The sequence below is a fragment of the Trachypithecus francoisi genome, unplaced genomic scaffold (genome assembly GCF_009764315.1).
Source record: "Trachypithecus francoisi isolate TF-2019V2 unplaced genomic scaffold, Tfra_2.0 Lachesis_group11, whole genome shotgun sequence".
NCBI lineage: Eukaryota > Metazoa > Chordata > Mammalia > Primates > Cercopithecidae > Trachypithecus > Trachypithecus francoisi.
The window spans coordinates 97,943,125-97,965,549 of NW_022681456.1; positions in this window are offsets into that span (position 1 = coordinate 97,943,125).

A 22,425-nucleotide genomic window follows, 5' to 3' on the forward strand; every position below is an offset into this window, starting at 1 on the left:
ACTTAAAGTATAATTAAAAAAAAAAAAAAAAGAAAAAAAAAAAAAAGCCCAATGAGGTAGTTGTGTGACCCTCTCAGAGAAAATACAATCTGAAAATGACTAGGTATCAAGTGACAAGTATGCATTCTACTATACGGTACTGTTCCTGTTAAATCTCTAATGAAGTTTGAAGCAGCCCTTTAAAGTTTTTCATGTCTTCTAGTTTAATTCACAGTTTCCTTAATCTGCAAAATAAGTTGCTGTGATAAAACAAGTCCTATTCAAAAGTGAATGTTTTGAAAATAAAATTACCCAGAGGAGATAACGCTTAAATTCAACACATAGTTTTTAAAGACTCATTATGTACCAAGCTGTGTCAGTTACTTTGAGGAACATAAAAATAAAGACGACACAATTTAGTCCTCCTGGAACTCATAATCTAGTGGAGGAGGAAAAAGCCATAAATAAGCCCATGCAAGACAGCCTGAACATGAGACATAACAATGTAGAATGGAGGAGTTGTGTGAAAACAAAATCAAGTCCCACCCTGAACAAGCTGACAATTTCCTAGCAGAGACAAATCTTCTACTAATGCTAACATCAAGCAGAATGTCTTAAGAGGCTTATTAAAAGTGTACACAATGCAATTGTGTCAGATACAAATATTTGTAAAGTGTCTACTATTTGCCAATCTCTATACATAACACTGGCATATTCACTAGCTCATTTAAAGAAAGGTGATACTAATTCTGAGAGGACCTTGAGGAAGTTCTGATGGATATCTAGAAAGTGGTACAAATTGAACAAAAGCAAGAGCTTATAATTTTGCTCCCCTGGCTGGTTTGTCAGAGACCTCCAATTGTTCTCCAGCACCTGTACATTTTTTTCTTAATACAATTATACAAGTTATGTCGGCAACAGCCATCACCAAGTACACTGTTGACTCTCTCAACCTGTCAACCTGGAAAAAATGAGACACATCGTTAAAGATTACTGATAGGGATACCCTAGCAAAAATTTAGTGATCTGAAAGTTCTAAAAATTTAAGGATTTTATGTTTTCTTTTGCATAAGGGAAGTTTCATGGCAAATGTCTTAACATTTGGCTGTAATTGGTCAGACTTGTTTTTTCTTTAGTTCTTTAGGCAATATAAAACAATAATGGCTCATGCCTGTAATCCCAGCACTTTGGGAGGCTGAGACGAGAGGATCACAAGGTCAGGAGTACAAGACCAGCCTGGGCAACATAGTGAAACCACGTCTCTATTAAAAATACAAAAAAAAATTAGCCAGGCAAGGTGGCACATACCTGTAATCCCAGCTGCTTGGGAGGCTGAGGCAGAAGAATCACTTGAACCCAGGAAGTAGAGTTTGCAGTGAGCCCAGATCACGCCATAGCACTCCAGCCTGGCAACAGAGCAAGACTCCATCTCAAAAAAAAGCAAAATAAACAACAATGAAAAATATATACCTTAGTAACTAAGAATAGGAAGGGCAAAGAGCCAAAAGAGGCTATATTTTAGAAATTCCTGACTCATGCTGTTGTAGTATTAGTGTTCCATCAGCAAAGTTTAGTTGTGAAGAGAATACAATACTCAAATTCGAATGTATTACACTGATCCTTGAATATTTTGTCTATAATTGTGTCAGTCTTTAATTTCTTTTTTACTTCAAAAAACCGTAAATGTTACTGTGGTGGGAAAATAGGCCCTAAAATTAAATTGTGTGATCTTTACTTAATCATGGTACGGTACACATTGTTCTAACAGCTGCCACAAATCAAAGCTGGTTGCCTGTAAATGGCAATAGCATAATCATGATGCAACTCAAAGTTGATCTTGTCCATTGAAAATTGATGTCATGCACCACATGTAATGTACAATTCCTACAAATTGGCAGGAATGAATTTGACAGACTAGCACCCAATTTTCTTTAGGAAAACTTGTCCGTAGTCCTTTCAATCTTGCAAATTACCCAAGGATCTTAATGTATATTAAATGTATCTAAAGTTGACTGTGATAACGGCAATGGTCTTTAACTGCACCCTGATGATTTATAGCTTCTTGTTTTTCATGTAATATCAGAGTGACCTGTGTACTAAAGTTAATGGCTGCCTGATTGCTTATACTTCAGGTTTTTTTTTTTTAAGTTTACCAGCTCTGCAGATGATTTCTATAAAGAAGAAAATTACAAATGCCATCAATTAGTTATCATGACTTCTATTGAAGATATATTAATTTAGTTGTATTAGGTTTAGAAGTATTCCTCAGATTCCTTAGTCTATTAGCACTTTGAGTTTATCTATCTAAAATGGCAGTATTATTCTTTTCATCTGCTAGTTAAATATTTTTTAAAGAAACAATACTCCAACTGTCAAAGATTTATTTTCTCAAATTTGTTAACCCCAAATTGTTACCATATAATTAAATATAATCACAGCTAATGTTGCCTTATTCAATGTTCTTAAACATATTTAAACTTCTCCAATCTGCATTTTGGTGTTTCAAAAACAATTTTTGTTCTTCCTGGCATTAATTCATTAACATTTATCTGACAAAATATATATAATATATAATTTTGGGATGACATATATATATTTGGGATGAAAATATATAATTTTGGGATGACATAAGAGTACTATAGAAAATATTGACTTATGTTGTGAAATGTAGTTACACAAAAATTTTTAAATTCTGAATACATCCTTTTTGTATAGACTTCTATACAGATTTAGCATACAATGTTTGTTGAAAGTTGAATTAGTCATGATATGCTAGCCTATACTTTGGTAAAAAGAAAAATACAAGAAATCTGAAATTTTAGTAATTTAATCCAATAAGGATTTATTTCTTGCTCACATCAAGTCCAGTGCAAATTAGGCACCCCTCCTTCATCTCATAGCTACCTCGATAATGTATGATTTCCAAAGTCCCCGCTTCAGAAGAAGAGAGACGAGAAAAATTGTTGCATGAGTTGTTTTTAAGGGACAGGCCTAGGTGTGATTTACCCTGGCAAGTGGCCATAATGTGCAAGGGAGCTTGGAAAACTGCCATGTGCCTGGAAGGAGGAAAGTGAAATGGAATTTGGTAAACACATAGCATTGTCCCTGTCACACAAAGTCTTCAAGAAAAATACTTGCAGGACCGAAGAAAACAGGATGCATTTTTTTTTTTAATGTAGTTAAAAATCAGAGCTAGTTTCATGCTGGTGTAAAATGACATTTTAAGTCACAGAGACCATGAACCTCAATGTGAAAGTATCACTTAAAAATTAACCTTTTAATTTTAAAACAAATCCAACACTCTTTATGCCTTTTTATCAAAGGTACAGATGACTGTTTAAAATATGGCACTAACCTAAATATTTCCTACACTTCTTCCAGTGAGGAAGGTCATATGATTTCCCTTTCAGACTCTTTTTAGATCATCTTGTTTCTTATGTGAATTATATCACACCCACCATGTCTCCGCTGCCATCAGAGACAAATGTAGCCTCCCCTTTGGAGCCTCTTCTTACAGATCAGGTATTCATTCTGATTATTCACCATCTGTGCTGTTTTCATTAATAAATAGTTTGAATATTACCATTTCAGTATTTACACATTGTCTTGCACTCATGTGCATACAGGCACACATCTGCACACAGTTATTTATGCACACACACAATGGTCACCACCAATTTATTTTCCGCTGCCTTGCTTTATTCTCTTCCTGTGCTTTTTTTAATATGCATTTATTTGCTTTTTGTTTTGTATACTGTTAGGTCCCTTTCTACTAGGACAGGATCTGGCAGCTAGGTTCTGCTTAATTAATAATTGGTAAATAACTGAGTAAATGAAGATGTTTTATGTTTCAGTGTCAGTGAGGGTATGTATCTCTCTGTGCTCCCCTTTCATCACAAGAAAGAAAATAAGATAAGAATCTTTGACTTCTCAGTTGATTTTGGAAATTGTGCAATGTACCAAGAAAAATTATGACATTTATTTTTTGAAAAAATCTTAATTTATTTAATGTGACCCCATATTTTTTTTTAGAAGAAAAACTAAGGTTTGGAGAGTCGAAGCAGCTTGCCTATAGCTGGTGTTACTCATGTTGCACACTCACAAGCATATTGTTACCCAGATCTGTGTAAGAAGAATTCTCCTTTTTTTTCATTTTACTTTCCATAATTGATTTTATCTTTCTCACGAGTGCTAACCCTTTGAAAGGCAGGTGGGAAAGTGGAGGGTAATAGTGTATAGATTCAGTTTTAAAAGTTTTGTAGGGAACTCAATCTCATTTGGGTAAGTGCTTGTTTTCAGACTTTTTCCTTCTTCTTCTGATCCCCAAAATGGCATCTGGATGCATGTAAGAGCTTAAGAAATGTGTTGGTGATGGAAGAAGGGATGTCGGAGAAATGCTTTCTCTCTGGTATTTTCCGGGTTCTGGGATAGGTTTGGTCCATGACTGATGTTTACTGACATGCAACTGCTCATCTGGGCTTTCAGAGAATTTCCATGTGCCTGACACTAAAGTCTGCGACCCTGGCCCTTTATTTCTAATCACGAAGTTCCCATATACCATGCTGGGTTTTTTCCCAACTCTAATTCCCCCTGGGTACATTGATCTTGGCACTTCACTGGCCACAGATCAGAGCCTGAAGGAACTTGTGGACCCTTCTTCCCAGTCACCTGCAAGCACCAGTGTTGTGACATCTTTACCCAGCCACCTCTAATCACCAATGATGGAAATGACACAAAGCCCAATGCAAGGATCTTCTTAGAAGCCTATTACCTTTCCAGATTCTGAATCAGTAAGAATGCTACTAGCACCAAATATATTGAGTCTCTTCAAACCCATGTGAATGTTTGTATAGCACCATTTCACAAAGAGCCACCAAGCGTGTGTATTGGGTAGAAGGGGAAGAGCCACTACATTTCATTGGGTTGGATCAATCTGGCATTACAATTTCTGCAATGTTTGACAAGAATTCTTCTTACAATGTATCTAATTCACTGTAATTCCTGGTTTAATCTGGTCCAGATTACATTTAGTGTGCCATTTTGCTCTCAAAAGTGTCCCAGTTCAGACGCTAAATTATACCGTCATTTTACTTAAAAAAAAAAAAAAAAAAAAAAAATCTGTTTCCAGATCTCTAAATTTGCTTTGACATGCAAAAAAGGCTTAAAGAAATTTAGAAATCTAGAAATCATTTTCTCCATGGACAAAACCTGACTTTCAAGAAAATTAATCAATCCTAAGGCTGGACAAAAGAGAGATCAATGTGAGCTAGAATATATTATCTGGGAGTAATAATATCTTGATGTGCTATGTGTTTTATTTTAATTAGTCGAGTTTTCTTTGAAATAAATGTCTTTAGGATTTCTAGGGACAAGTGAGACAGGAGAAAGAAAAAGACCACTCCAAGGACTAATCAAGTTCAAATTACAAGAGCTACAAGGCATGGAAAAGTAGAAACATGGTTCAACCCCTAGATAATTATAGGAAGAAGGGTAGTCCAAAAAATGGGTTGGTGGTGCAGGGAAAGTCTCCTTTTCACTTCCCAACCTCCAAACATACTTCTAGATCAACCACAAGCCTGAGAATATGACATTGGCCCAGGTAACAAGTGAAACAGACAAAAAGGTGGTTTTGTCCTGACAGTGCCATGGAGCATTCAGGTGTCCAGTCTCCTTTTCAATAGGACAGAGACCAACCACTTTGCTCTGGTTTCAGAGGATATACAATATCAGATTCAGGAAGTTGGAGATGTTATAAGGAGTTTTACAAAGCTAAATTCAGAAGAGAAGCTGAAAATATTGGGGGAAAGTTTATGCTTAAAGAAGTTACAATTGCTCCCCTTTGGTCAAATTCATTAAATGTAGTCAGAATACATAGTCACTGGTTCAGTTCACACACATGCATATCATCAATGATCAATGATGACTCTGAAACTAAACATGAAAAAGTATGAAATACTCCCTTTCCCAAAAAGAGGAAAAAGAAAAGTCAGCCTAAGTGTTTAGTTACTTTAAACTCAAGACCTTTAGGATTTAAGATCATCTGTTATGAAATAAGAAAGCTTATATCTTTTAATTATTTTGCTGACCCATTGCTAAAATAAGGCATCGTACATACATATTCAAATGGAGTCAGTCACATGCTGCCAAAACAAAGTAAAGAATGGTATGTCATTCAGAAAACTGCAAAAACTTTAAAAGAAAACTAAGTTTTATCAAGGCAGTCTTTTAAGATAAGACTGATTTTATTCCCACTTTTCTACAAGATCTATTTTATCTTCCAAATATTTTATATAAATTAGTCACAAACTTTCTCAAATATTATTAAAAGCTAGAATTTATTGAGCCTTACTGTAGGCCAAGCACTAGGTAAAGTATTTCTTGGGACATTGTGGAAGGTGCTATTAGTATATCTGTATTAGAGTTCTCCAGAGAAATAGAACCAATAGGATGTTAAAAAATATATATGAAAACATATTCCCATAGAATGCCAAGACCTGTCACACAGATAAGGTGTCCCATAGATAAGTCTATATATGGACAGATATTTATTTTTCAAAACTGACTTATGCAATAACAGAGGTTGGCAAGGTCAAAATCTGCAGGGTGGGCTGGCAGACTAGAGACCCTGGGAGAGCCAGTGCTGCAGTTCCAGTCCAAAGGAAGTCTGCTGCAGAATTCCCTCTTGCTCAAGGGAGGTCCCTCTTGGTTCTATTAAGGACTTCAAGTGATTGGATGAGGCTTACCCATGTTATAGGCAATCTCTACTCAAAGTCCACTGAGGTAAATGTGTATCTCAATCAAAAACAACTAAAAGAATGTTTAGACGGATATTTGGGCACCATGGCCCAATCAAGTTGACACATAAAATTAACCATCACAAGGCTCATTTGTCAGATAAGAAGACAGAGGTATAGGGAAATTACTCACATGAGGTCCGAACTCCAACAAAGTTCATTTGTTTGGAAATTTAGCACACTAAACCACCATGCTTTACAACAGGACAACTGAGAGTTTGATAAGTTAATTGGGAAAGTTGGATCTTTTCAGACAAATGAAATAGTATGCATTAAGGCTTAGAGTATTAAAAATGCCTGGCTTGTCAAGGGAATATGATAAAGTCCAGCATCATCATAATGAATTTACTACTTAGTTTGTTATATATTTTTTAATTGGTCACTCTATATTGACCTGGTTTCTAATGATTTACATGTTTCTTAAATGATACACCTAGAATATCAGGAAACTGAGGCCTGAAACCCACAGATATTCTTGGTCATCTACAGATTTCCTTTCTCATCCTTATGCATTGTTGTTACATCCTTAGCTCGAGTTGAGGGAGGTTTTAGAGCTTGCTGTGTGGAACAGACAATTCTGTTGACTCTTAGGTTGTCCTTAAGTGTATCTCTGAACTGAATATTCCCAAAAAGAGTTTACTTTCATTTCTTAAGGCAAGAAAACATTTTGCTTTTCCTGAAATACTAGTATTTTCCTTTTGCACAGACAATGCAAATAATTCTATTGTAATAATTCTTCTTTTTTTTTTTTTTTTTTTTTTTGACAGAGTCTCACTCTGTCACCCAGGCTAAAGTACAGTGGCATATTCTCAGCTCACTGCAACCTCTGCCTCCCAGGTTCAAGTGATTCTCCTGCTTCAGCCTCCCAAGTAGCTGGGATTACAGGAACATGCCACTACACCAGGCTGATTTTTGTATTTTTAGTAGAGACAGGTTTCACCATGGTGGCCAGCCTGGTCTTGAACTCCTGACCTCAGGTGATCCACCTGCCTCAGCCTCCCAAAGTGTTGGGATTACAGGCATGAGCCACCGCTCCCAGCCTTGTAATAATTGTTCTTATTTCCCCTCACCCCTGCTCTCTTATCTTTGTTATTCAATTTTAATTTTGTTTTAGTTTTATACACTTCTATTTTTATTGATATTAAGAATCACTTCACATTCTTTATGCTGCAAAACAGGGAATAGAAGAATAAATGTGTGAGTAAATAAATCAATGAGCAAGTCAATAAACAAACAAACAACTGGCAAAGAAATAAATAGCTTTCCATGACTTAGCCCTTGCCAAAAAAAAAAAGCAGGGAAATTTCAACCCCAAATTCTACCCTGCTGGTTCAAGGGATGATAGGTTTCACATGAGTTCATGAAGACCTAGGATTGCTTTTTGTCAAATGTCTTGAGAGGCTATTTTTCTCATTAACTCTGACTTATAAATAATTCAATTGATGTCTTGACTCCTAGTTGTAGGTTCTGCTTTAGTCACATCTCTTACATTACCAATCCCTGGGTTCTATGTGCAAATAAAATTTCAATAGCCCTATTTTGACATTATTTGTAAATATCTCAGTGTACTCATAGCTTAAGTGCTAGTTACAAGAGCTCTCTCTCTCTCTCTCTCTCTCTCTCTCTCTCTCTCTCTCTCTCTCTCTCTCTCCCCCTCTCCCCCTCCCTAACAAAATCTCCATGTTGTGTGTATCAGTGGTACATTCCTTTTTATTGCTGAGGAGTATATTACTGTATGAATCTACCACAGGTTTTAATCATTCGCCAATTGAAGGATATTTTGTTTCTAGTTTTTGACAATTATGAATAGTGTTGACATAAATTATCACATACAGGTTTTTGCATGAATATTAAGATTTTATTTCAAGGGAACCAATAAATACCTAGGAGTAGGATTGCGAAGCTATAAGAGAAGTAAACGTTTTTAGTAAGAAGTCACCAAACTGGTTTTTAAATTGACTGTACCTTTTTCTATTTTCAGCAGTAATATGAGAAAGCGCTCGCTACTGACAGTTTTACTATTTTTTAACTTTTAGCCATTTTGGTAGGAGTGCAGTGGCAGCTCATTGTGGTCTTAATTTGCATTTCTCTGATGGCTGATAATATTAACATCTTTTCATGTTCTTATTTATTACCTACTCATTAATGTAAATCTGTAAAGAGAGCTAAAAATAGTTACCTTAAAATGTATAAATAACATTTTTATATCATTAGAGTTGTGATAGAGCTAAGACATGAGTGATAAGAAAGATAAAACCAGGCTAAAGCATTCTGCTATGTTCTGAAAGACACTGGCATGATTTATTACTGAGTACGTGGTAATATAGCTACCTCAGTTAAATTGAGCTGAATGAGTCAAATTAAGGTAATTCAAGCCCCTACAACTCTTCTGCCCCTTTGAGATAAGAATTTCTTGATGCTACAACCTCTTGAGATTATCCATCTCTTTTCGAAAAAGGGAGAAACATATGAAAATAAATGCTTTGGTCTATATTAACTGTCACTCCTTAGATCATTGAATTTTCCTTTATGATTTTAGTTCTCCCACTAACATTAAAAAACAGATACAAGTGGCCATAAAATTTAATATGTATATTTAAATATCTATATTATATAAGATGTTTAAGTATATATATTTATATTTTATATCATTTATATAATTATTATATTTATATTATATATTTATATATAATATATATTATCTATATTTTATATAAATATATAACATTATACATAATATTTAAATATATTTAAAATGTATATTAGATATTTATTTATTATATATACATATTATATTTTATATATTAATATACATATTTAATATATACATATTTAAATGTTGTATAATATGTATATATTAAATACAAATAGCTTATAGTAAAGGACATTTGCAGAAGATGAGCTATATAAACCAAGCATCCTTTTCAGATAACAAAAGCTGCTAACATCTTGCTATGGCTTGAATATTTGGTCCCTTTAAAACTCAAGTTGAAACTTAATCCCCCCATGTGACAGTATTGAGAGGTGAGCCTTTCAGAGGGGATTGGGTCATGAGGGCTCTTCACGGATTCATGGATTAATAGATTAATGGGTTATTGGGTTTATAGGTTATCACAAGATTGGGACTGGTGGCTTTATCAGAAGAGGAAGAGAAACCTGAGTTAGCACACTCAGTCCTCTCACTGTATGATGCCCTGCTCTGCCTCCAGACTGCAGAGTCCCCACCAGCAAGAAGACTCTCTCCAAATGTGGCCCCTTGACCTTGAACTTCTCAGCTTCCATAACTGTAAGAAATAAATTCCTTTTGTTTATAAATTACCCAGTTTCAAGTATTCTTTCATAAGCAACAGAAAATGAACTGAGACACATCTGTATTGAAATTTTCTTTTTTACAACACTTGTTGAGCTCTGAGTCCACAAAGATGTTAATATGAAAGCAAGAGAATCAGTTAACCTGCCGGTAAAGGTGGCTGCTTTGAGAACCCAAAACTGTCAACTGAAATTTAGTCTTCAGTTTCCTATCCATGCACCATTGAGGTACATGAGAATGAAGAGGGAGGTTACACAAACATGCAAATCTTCACTCTCTCTAAAGCAGCATTCATTACATCATTAATTTATTGAGATGTGTTTATATTTTATTCACTTCAGACACAAAGGGCTAAGACTTCAAACTATGCAAAGTGAGTAAGCTCTAGTGTTGCTATTGCCAGTGAATAATAGCTTATGGCTGATCACCTAACTATTGTATGTCAGATATGCTAATTGTTTCCTTGAGTTTCTCGTACAAAATGTGCTCTTTTTAGTCAACCATTTTTTAGTCAAATACAGCATGTGCATGTGTTCTCTCTCTCTCTTTGCTTTTGGCAGCTTAATTGCAACACTGTCAAAAAGATCACAGCAAAAAATCTATTCATTTCTCATCATTCTCATTCAAATCTGCCTCACAGTAGTGTGTTTAAATTTGTTAAACAGAAGAAAGATTCTGTAAAATGTATATTTTTATAATATAAATGAACAATCTGTGTAACATTTATTTTTATTAAAGTGAAAAACAAGAGCACTTGTGGATAGAGTAGAGCATTTAAATTCTCATAAATACTGAGATAATTTAATGATTAACAAAATACCCATTGTTACTCAATGGTAATGTATGCCCTCTCCCATGGGTTCTGAATAAGTATATATATTTTTCATTTACCTCTCAAAAATATTTTTCTGTTAAATGTAACTTCTGACAGAAATCTAAACAGCTTATTTAAATTGTAGTCATATTTTGTATTCTGTAGTTATAAAACACATTAAACATCAGATAACTTCCAGTCACACAGAGATTCCTTAGACTTCTCTTCACTTATAATTATTTTATTGTCTCTGCACTTCAAACAGGTCACCAGAAAGAAGTGACAATGCCCAAGTGAAGTTGAACAGTATTCAAGTCTGTGGAAAGAGTATAATAGCAAAAATGAAGGATTATATATCTAAAATTTAGGTGGTCTCCCTAAATCTATCCAAGGCAGTGAGTGGTTAAGGATATGCAATAGTCTTTCATTTCCTATATCAAGATCTTATTTGGCAGACAATATCACTGATAGAACAGGTCACCTCAGACCATTTTAGTCAGCTTTGAAATAGGGTCAAAGTGGCACCAATACTATCTATCAATGAGAATGATAGTGAAGCAGCCTCGTTGTCTGGGGTAAACACCCAAGGTTCTTTGTCTCGTGCCAAGAAAATTAAGGACACAGACACAAACTAACTCCTAAGAAGGAGTTAGTTTAGGAGCAGAGGTTTAATAGGCAAAAGGAAGAGAAAGGAGTTAAAAGCAGAGGCTTAATAGGAAAAAGAAAGATAAAGAAAACAGTTCTCTCTCTCTTGTGAGAGAAAGGGGCACCCGAATGGGAATTCTGGCCCACAGTGGAGTGCACCAGATTTTATAGGCAGGCTTGAGGAGGTAGTGTCTGATATACATACAGCCCACAGATTGGTTCAGCTAGGTGTGACGTTTACATAGCCCGTGGGGAAGGCTGACCACCCCACTATGCAAATGGGCACCCCATTATGCAAATGGGCTTTCCACTTGGCCAGCATTATGCTGTCTGCTCCTTACTGTACACATGGCTGGCCAAGAGAAGGGAACATGGAGCTGCCATTTTGAACATGAGTAGTCCCAGGTAGCCTTTTCCTATTGGCACAGCTGCAGGCATTCACTCATGCAAGCTCCCAGCTTGCTTGCCTGTGTCTGCAGCTTGATGTTACAGACTGCTCTTTGTTAGAAAAGAAATTATTTGAGACTGCTTTTCATTAAAAGGAAAACCTTACTGAGGACTTCCTTACCTTCACTATCTGCCTAAATAATTTCTTCTTAACTTTCACATCAATAGCTATGTGTAACAAAAATAATAGAATCCGAAATAATACTGGCTAAATGTATGCAATATTTTCTTTTTTTTTTTAAGAAGTCCTGAAATAGAGTTCAGGATTAGTGTTGCTGTTTCTTGGTCCTTAGTGTTTAAGTTTCTACTGCTCATTCTAAGTGCATAGCTTTCATCTTCAAGGTTGCTTCATGTTCCAACATGGTTATTGGAGCACTGGTCATCACTTAAATATTCTAGGTGGGAAAGAAGACAAGAAGAGAAAAAATATGGTCTCAGTAACTTCTGAATTTTTGGAATTTGTACATTTTTATATACAAGATTGTAGTGGAATACAATTTTAAGTCATTATTTAAACTATATAAAATATGTATAGCTATTCCATTGCTACTTGGAAAATGTCATATCATCTCCATATATGCATTATAAAAGTTCTTTTACATATTTCAAATGTCTTATTATTTAGCTCCTCTATTTTCTGTAATTATTTTTGACATTTATTTTTAAAGTCTGAAAAAGTATTCCATCTAATTGCATTTCTGAAAATATTTCCCTATATCTTTACAGTTTTTTCATATATTTCACTATGAATATTTAGTGACTCTTCATAGTTCCTTCTGGACCATGTAACCTTTCTTACTTCCTTTTCCTTATGTACCGAGTAATGATAGTACCAATGCCATCTCATAGGAATATTGCTAGAAAAATGAGATAATATACATGAAACATTTAGCAAAACACTTGGCACATTATTGTCAAATTAGTTACCCCCATTTCTGTAATAAATAGTAAATAAATAAAATGTGGTATGATTTTAAGCAATTGGTGGCCTATGACTAAAATAAATTTCTCAGACCTTCATGTTAGAAACACTCTCCTTCAAGTATGCAGGTGGCAGTGATATTGGCTCCATAGAGTATAAAATACAAGAATTCTAAGGGAATGGATTTTTGTTTCTTCTGCTTACTCCTGTATCTCCTGTGCCTAGAATAGTCCCTGACACATAGAAGGTTCTTAATAATATTGAGTCATCACTGTATACTTCTTGATCTGGCAGCAAACCATATACATAAAGCAAATCCTGTTTCTGAGTTTTCAACTTCTGAAGTCAACCCGTGGACAATTCACTAAAGCCTCACTTTGGGTTGCAAAATAAAATACAAATATTGGAAGCTTCTGTAATATAAAAGTGAAGTTATAACAGAAAGAAAACATAAAAGCAAGAAGGAGGGTGTTGTATCACAGGTTTGATAATAATTTTCATTTTATAGACTTGAAGCAAGATACTGGAAAATGTTATTTGAACACAAAATAGGGGTACATTTATTATTGAAAATTATAGTGTCCAAAGAAGAACCCAGATGATTATATAACAAACATCTGAGTGAAGAAAATGCAGATCATGTAGGTGAAATAAATTCTCCTCTTCATAACAGGGAGTTAAAGATTGTCTAGCGCTTATAACAAAATCAATAGAGATATGAGCATATTATGTCAATTTAGCAGTTGGTGCTACTATGTGACCAAGTGTACAGGAGTCCATTGTCATGTGTTATAATCCATATGGTTTTTGGAGGGGGCAGACCTGTGATAGAGACCATACTCCTTATCCTTAGAGTTTTTGGGGACATCGCTTAAAACTCTCTGCAGATGTTTTTCATTTAGGTTGACCTGGGGAAGTGGGCTGGATTTCAAAGGCTCTCACTTGGCCTTTGCTATTACACTAGCTCTTACTCTACAGGTTAAGAAACTAATTTGAGAGTTCTGCCAACTTCTAAGTATGTCCATTCCAATTATAAGCTTGGGAATTATGAAATCACTAAATATATCTGTAGACTCCTTAAACCCACTGTGAGATGGATGATCTCATTTATAATCTGAACTCCATAGGCCCACACTCTAATAGAGGGGCCTGATGGCACTTTGTTTCCCAGGGGTCTGCGTCGATTTGAGCCACCTGGTCTCTAATTTACCAGCAGGCACTGGCAGGAATAATTGATCCCGATCGTCATGATCAAAGGCTGTTACTACATATGGGCGTTGGTAGAAATATACTTGGCCCTCAAGTGTTCCATTTGGTTGTCTCTTATATTCCCATATTACAGTTTTAACTATAAATGGTCAATTTTAGTAACACAGACTAGTAAGTTTATAGTAACCAGGACACAGAACCTTTAAGGATACACGTTTGCAGCACCAAACATGATCAGCCACCTACTCCTGCAGAATACTAAATGAAAGAAAAGAAAACTCCCTTGCCCTGGAGGTTAGATCTCATCTCACCCTAAATGCACCTGAAGTACAGATATCTGGCCCCCTTGCTTCAGTGTAGGATCCACACCATGGTACACTGTCCTCCAGAGCTCACCACTGACGCAGGCTGAAGTTAGGCTCCAGCTGAGCTAATCCATTGATTAGCTCTGTTTCTCTGGTTACAACCAGCACCTTTTTCTCCTAAAAGCACTCTCTCAACAACCACACAATCTTTACTGTCGCAGGGGCTGTTTCTAGGGATTCTGATCTAAAAGGAGCATCCTCTTGTCTCTGATTTGGAGAATTTTTTTTCATTTTATGAAGTAAAGTGAAGATATTATAAGCTAAATTTTTGAATGTAAGTCTTTATTTCTTTTATTGTTGAGATTTTTTCTTTCTCTGTTTTTACTCTAAATTACAAGAGACTGCATAAGCAATATAAAGTCATACATTGCTTAATAACAAAGACAGTCTGAGTAATGTGTTATTAGATGATTTCATGTGTTCTTACACAAACCTAGGTAGTATAGCCTACTGCATACCTAGGCTATATAGTACAGCCTGTTGCTTCTAGGCTATAAACTTGTATAGCGTGTTACTGTTCTGAATACTGTAGGCAATGTTTAACATAATGTATAAAAAATGATATACCTGTATATGGCACCTAATATGAATGGAGTTTGCAGGACTGGAAGTTGCTCTGGGTGAATTGGTGAGTCAATATAAAGGACTAGGACATTACTTTACACACTGCAGACTTTATAAATACAGTACACTTAGGCTACCCTAAATTTTTAAAGAAAAATAGTTTTCTTCCTTTAATAGCAAACTTGGCTTATGGTAACATTTTTATGTTACAAACTTCTTAAGTTTTTGAAACTTTTTGACTCTTTTGTAACACCATGGCTTAAAACATAAAGACATTATGCAGCTATACAAAAATATTTTCTTTATACTTATTACATAAGATTTCTGTTTCTAAAATTTTTGTTTTTAACTTTTTTAACATTTTTGCTAAAAAAAAAAAAAAAAAAAAGGAAAACTAAGACACAAACACACACATTAGCCTAGGACTATACAAGGTCAAAATCATCAAAATCCCTGTCTTCCAACTTCACATCTTGTCCCACTGGATGGTCTTTGGGGGCAATAACATGCATGGAGCTGTCATCTCCTCTGATAACAATACCTTCCTCTGAAACATATCCTGAAGGACCTGCCTAAGGTTGTTTTATAGTTAACTTTTTAACAAGTAAAACATGTACACACTAAAATAATAATAAAAAATATAGTAAATACATAAACTAGTAACAGTTATTATTATTATATACTATATGTAATTGTATGTGCTATACTTTTATGTGATTGGCAGCACAGTAGGTTTCTTTTTGTTTTGAGATGGGGTCTTGCTCTGTCACCCAGCCTGGGGTGCAGTGGCACCATCTTGGCTCACTGCAAGCTCCACCTCCCGTGTTCATGCCATTCTCCTGCCTCAGCCTCTGGAGTAGCTGGGACTACAGGCGCCTGCCACCACGCCTGGCTAACTTTTTGTATTTTTGGTAGAGCCGGGATTTCACCGTGTTTTAGCCAGGGTAGTCTCAATCTCCTGACCTCGTGATCTGCCAACCTCGGCCTCCCAAAGCGCTGGGATTACAGGCTTGAACCACCGCGCCCGGCCACAGTAGGTTTCTTTATACCATCATTACCACAAACAGGTGAGTAATGCATTCTGCAACAATGTTATAATGGCTACTACTTCACTAGGAGACAGGAATTTTTCAGCTCCATCATAATCTTATAGGACCACCATCATATGTACCGTCCATCATTAACAAAACATCATTATGCAGCACATGATTGTGTATGTATAAACTGGGATACCAATTTATATTTAAATCAGTGTTAGTACGTCTACATAACAAGCTTGGTTGAATGTTATTTTCATCACATAGAGTTTTAATAACACAGGTTATTAAATATACCCCTCCCATTGGTGTATTCTTATGTAAAAATGTAAAATACGGTATAAAATCAAATCTTCAAAGTTTTGAGATCAAAATTTTAAAAATCTGGGCAGAAATAACAATGGTTCTTTGAATAGTAGATGAGATTTGTTCCTTACATTATCTAAGCCATCACAATATTTACATATTTTTATAAAAAATAACTAATTTTACTGACTTTTTACATACTTTACATACTCTGTGTTTAGTCCCTATAGGCAGTTCTTCTTACAACTTCTTAAAACATAAAAATGATTCAGAATTTTTGCTATGCATAAAAATATTAATTTTTAAGACTTTTTTTGTAAAATGTGCACTTTATAGATAAGTTATTATTTTGATCTATTCTTTCCCCAATATCTTTCCCTAATATATTTTAATACTTAGACACCAAATATTAGTCTCCTCCTTCTCATTTAAGATTTTTCTCTTTTTTTTTCCTTTGAGACAGTGTCTCCCTCTGTCATTCAAGTTGGAGAGCAGAGGCACAATCTCAGCTAGCAGCCACCTCCAACTCCCAGGTTCAAGTCATCCTCCCACCTCAGTCTCCCAAAAAGCTGGGACTACAAGTGTGCATCACCATGCTTGGCAAATTTTTGTATTTTTAGTAGAGACAGAATTTCAACATGTTGCCCAGACTGGTCTTGAACTTCTGAGCTCAAGCCATCTGCCTGCCTCAGCCTCCCAAAGTGCTGAGATTGCAGGTGTGAGCCACACTTGACCTTTCTCTCTCCTTTTGAGTGGCGAATTTCCACTCATTCACAATGACTCATCTCAAATGTTACCTTCTCTGAAAACGATTTTCTGACCCTGTAGCTACATCACAGCAATTGCATACTGCATCTTCCATAGTATTGCAGCCCTTCAAACAAATCATTTTTGTAGCCTTTATAAATTACAACTATTTGTCAACTTTAAATAATGAGATTCAGAAAATATAATTAAGTGTAGAGTTTATTCAAGCCCAAAGCTGATAATAGCTATCCAGGAAAGACAGAGAAATGGTATCAGCACTCCAAAGTTAAAAGTTAGGTTTTCGCTTATGTAGGAAGAAAACAAAGCAACTTGACAGAATTGCAATATGTTCCATACAAGGCTAGTTTTAAGTTACAACTATTTACAGATTTTCTTTCTCATTGTGTTTTTTTTTCTTTATTGCTTGTTTTGATTTTCTTTCCAGTTTTAAAGAGTGTTATTTAACATTTCATCTTTAAAAATGTGACAGCCATGAAGTCTTTGAGAAAGGTGAGAGGGAGGCTCATCTATAACAAAGATCAACTGTGAAGTGGGAAGAGTGGTGCCCTTTTGTCACTTGCAACATTTTACTAAACAATATAGGCAAGGAAGAAGGCTAATCTATAATGACAGAAACACAGACTGCAGCTGCCTAGGTTATGGCTGCCTATCATGTGACTCAGGTCTCATAATCATATTCCCTTAGGCTTAAAATACTTTAAAGATCCGAAAGCTTAGATTTTGAGTCACTTAATTTTTACGTATTTATTATTGTGTTTATCTTCTTGGTAATAACCATTATCCAAGATGGTCCCCATTGATTCTTGCCTCGTGTGATTCAAGTTTCTGTGTAGTCCTTTTCCACACTGAGTGGAGCTGATCTGTGAGACCAATAGAATATTGCAGAAATAATAGAATGTGGCTAGATGCTGAGGCTAGGTTATAAAAGACATCATGGTGTCTACCCTATTCTCTGACATCACTTGTTCTATGGGAATATTCCATTATGTGCAGCTTCCACTTTGTGAAGACACTCAATACACTGTACAAAGCAGACCATGTGACAATAAACTACAGTCTCTTTCTGACAATAAAGATGACTTGCCAGCCAAATGAGTGATCCACATTAAATGGAAGTGAATTCTCTAACCCCATCAAGCCTTCAGATTATTGAATCGGCCAACATTGTGAATAAAACTTCATGAGATACTTTAAACCAAAACAGCCACTCCCAAATTCTGGACCCACAGGAACTACCTATTGCTGGTTTCAGTTTTCAGTTAATTATGCAACCATAAAAAATCAATACAGGGCCAGGCACAGTGGCCCACACCTGTAGTCTCAGCACTTTGGGAGGCCAAGGAGGGTGGATCACGGGGTCAAGAGTTCAAGTCCAGCCTAGCCAACATGGTGAAACCCCATCTCTACTAGAAATGCAAAAAATTAGCCAGGTGTGGTGGTGGCCACTCGAGAGGCTGAGAGAGGAGAATCACTTGAACCCAGGAGGCAGAGGTTGCAGTGAGCTGAGATCAAGCCTTTGCACTCCAGCCTGTGTGACAGTGCGAGACTCTGTCTCAAAAAAAAAAAAAAAAAATATATATATATATATATACACACACACATATATATATCAATACAGATTTTAGTAACTAGAAGTAAGGTCTTGCTTTAAGAAAATTGTTAAATATGGGAATGGCTTTTGAACCAGGCAGAAAGTGGGGGGTGGAAGAACTTTAAGGAAAGAGCTAGTAAAAAACTAAAGATCTTTGAAGAAATTATTAAGCAGGCTACAGGCAAGGGCTTAAAGGAATGTGAGGAAAATGTCATTTGGCAGTAGAGGAAAGAAGATTTTTGATATGGCGGAAAGTTTAGAAACATACAAAATGTGCCCAATGTGAGTGTAGAAAATGTGCCCAAATGAATGGGATAATCTATTCTAGCTTAGTAGATTTCCAGATAGAGTATGGAAGGTGTCACTTGATTTCTTCTTGATGCTTACAGTAAAATGTGAGAGGAGAGAGATAAGATAAAGGAAGAATTATTAAATACAAAGAAGAAAGGGTTTGCTGGCCATAAAATTGTCTAGCCTCTCCAGGTGGCGCACAATGATAAAATTAACAAATGGATAGGAAGAATCAATATCGTGAAAATGGCCATACTGCCCAAGGTAATTTATAGATTCAATGCCATCCCCATCAAACTACCAATGAGTTTCTTCACAGAATTGGAAAAAACTGCTTTAAAGTTCATATGGAACCAAAAAAGAGCCTGCATTGCCAAGACAATCCTAAGTCAAAAGAACAAAGCTGGAGACATTACACTACCTGACTTCAAACTATACTACAAGGCTACAGTAACCAAAGCAACATGGTACTGGTACAAAAACAATGATATAGACCAATGGAACAGAACAGAGTCCTCAGAAATAATACCACACATCTCCAGCCATCTGATCTTTGACAAACCTGACAAAAACAAGAAATGGGGAAAGGATTCCCTATTTAATAAATGGTGCTGGGAAAATTGGCTAGCCATAAGTAGAATGCTGAAACTGGATCCTTTCCTTACTCCTTATACGAAAATTAATTCAAGATGGATTAGAGACTGAATTGTTAGACCTGATACCATAAAAACCCTAGAAAAAAACCTAGGTAATACCATTCAGTACCTAGGCATGGGCAAGGACTTCATATCTAAAACACCAAAAGCAATGGCAAAAAAGGCCAAAATTGACAAATGGGATCTAATTCAACGGAAGAGCTTCTGCACAGCAAAAGAAACTACCATCAGAGTGAACAGGCAACCTACAGAATGGGAGAAAACTTTTGCAATCTACTCATCTGACAAAGGGCTAATATCCAGAATCTACAAAGAACTCAAACAAATTTACAAGAAAAAAACAAACAACCCCATCAAAAAGTGGGGAAAGGATATGAACAGACATTTCTCAAAAGAAGACATTCATACAGCCAACAGACACATGAAAAAATGCTCATCATCACTGGCCATCAGAGAAATGGAAATCAAAACCACAGTGAGATACTATCCCACACCAGTTGGAATGGCAATCATTAAAAAGTCAAGAAATAACAGGTGCTGGAGATATGTGGAGAAATAGGAACACTTTTACACTGTTAGTGGGATTCTAAACTAGTTCAACCATTGTGGAAAACAGTGTGGCGATTCCTCAAGGATCTAGAACTAGAAATACCATTTGCCTCAATTTCCGAGCCTACTTTTGGTCTATTCAGGGATTCAACTTCTTCCTGGTTTAGCCTTGGGAGAATGTAAGTGTCCAGGAAATTATCCATTTCTTCTACGTTTTCTAGTTTATTTGTGTAGAGGTGTTTATAGTATTCTCTGATGGTAGTTTGTATTTCTGTGGGGTCAGTGGTGATATCCGCTTTACCATTTTTTTACTGCGTCTATTTGATTCTTCTCTGTTTTCTTCCTTATTAGTCTTGCTAGTGGTCTATCAATTTTGTTGATCTTTTCAAAAAACCAGCTCCTGGATTCATTGATTTTTTGGAGGGTTTTTTGTGTCTCTATCTCCTTCAGTTCTGCTCTGATCTTAGTTATTTCTTGCCTTCTGCTAGCTTTTGAATATGTTTAGTCTTGCTTCTCTAGTTCTTTTTTTCTTTTTTGAGACAGAGTCTGACTCTGTCGCCCAGGCCTGAGTGCAGTGGTGTGATCTCAGCTCACTGCAAGCTCTGCCTCCCGGGTTCCCGCCATTCTCCTGCCTCAGCCTCCCGAGTAGCTGGGACTACAGGCACCACCATCACGCCCGGCTAATTTTTTCTATTTTTAGTGGAGACAGGATTTCACCGTTTTAGCCAGGATGGTCTCGATCTCCTGATCTTGTGATCCACCCACCTCGACCTCCCAAAGTACTGGGATTACAGGCGTGAGCCATTGCACCCAGCCTTCTCTAGTTCTTTTAATTGTGATGTTAGGGTGTCAAGTTTAGATCTTTCCAGCTTTCTCTTGTGGGCATTTAGTGCAATAAATTTCCCTCTACACACTGCTTTAAATGTGTCCCAGAGATTCTGGTATGCTGTCTTTGTTCTCACTGGTTTCAAAGAACATCTTTATTTCTGCCTTCATTTCGCTATGTACCCAGTAGTCATTCAGGAGCAGGTTGTTCAGTTTCCATGTAGTTGAGTGGTTTTGATTGAGTTTCTTAATCCTGAGTTCTAGTTTGATTGCACTGTGGTCTGAGAGACAGTTTGTTATAATTTCTGTTCTTTGACATTTGCTGAGGAGTGCTTTACTTCCAACTATGTGGTCAATTTTGGAATAAGTGTGATGTGGTGCTGAGAAGAATGTATATTCTGTTGATTTGGGGTGGAGGGTTCTGCAGATGTCTATTAGGTCCACTTGGTGCGGAGTTGAGTTTAATTCCTGGATATCCTTGTTAACTTTCTGTCTCGTTGATCTGTCTAATGTTGACAGTGAGGTGTTGAAGTCTCCCATTATTATTGTATGGGAGTCTAAGTCTCTTTGTAAGTCTCTAAGGACTTGCTTTATGAATCTGGGTGCTCCTGCATTGGGTGCATATATATTTAAGAGAGTTAGCTCTTCCTGTTGAATTGATCCCTTTACCATTATGTAATGGCCTTCTTTGTCTCTTTTGATCTTTGATAGTTTAAAGTCTGTTTTATCAGAGACTAGCATTGCAAGCCCTGGTTTTTTTTGTTCTCCATTTGCTTGGTAGATCTTCCTCCATCCCTTTATTTTGAGCCTATGTGTGTCTCCGCATGTCAGATGGGTCTCCTGAATACAGCAAACTGATGGGTCTTGACTCCAATTTGCCAGTCTGTGTCTTTTAATTGGAGCATTTAGTCCATTTACATTTAAGGTTAATATTGTTATGTGTGAACTTGATCCTGTCATTGTGATATTAGTTGGTTATTTTGCTCGTTAGTTGATGTAGTTTCTTCCTAGCATTGATGGTCTTTACATTTTGGAATAATTTTGCAATGGCTGGTACTGGTTGTTCCTTTCCGTGTTTAGTGCCTCCTTCAGGGTCTTTTGTAGCGCAGGCCTGGTGGTGACAAAATCTCTAAGCATTTGCTTGTCTGTAAAGGATTTTATTTCTCCTTCACTTTTGAAACTTAGTTTGACTGTATATGAAATTCTGGGTTGAAAATTCTTTTCTTTCAGAATGTTGAATATTGGCCCCCACTCTCTTCTGGCTTGTAGAGTTTCTGCCAAGAGATCTGCTGTCAGTCTAATGGGCTTCCCTTTGTGGGTAACCTGACCTTTCTCTCTGGCTGTCCTTAACAT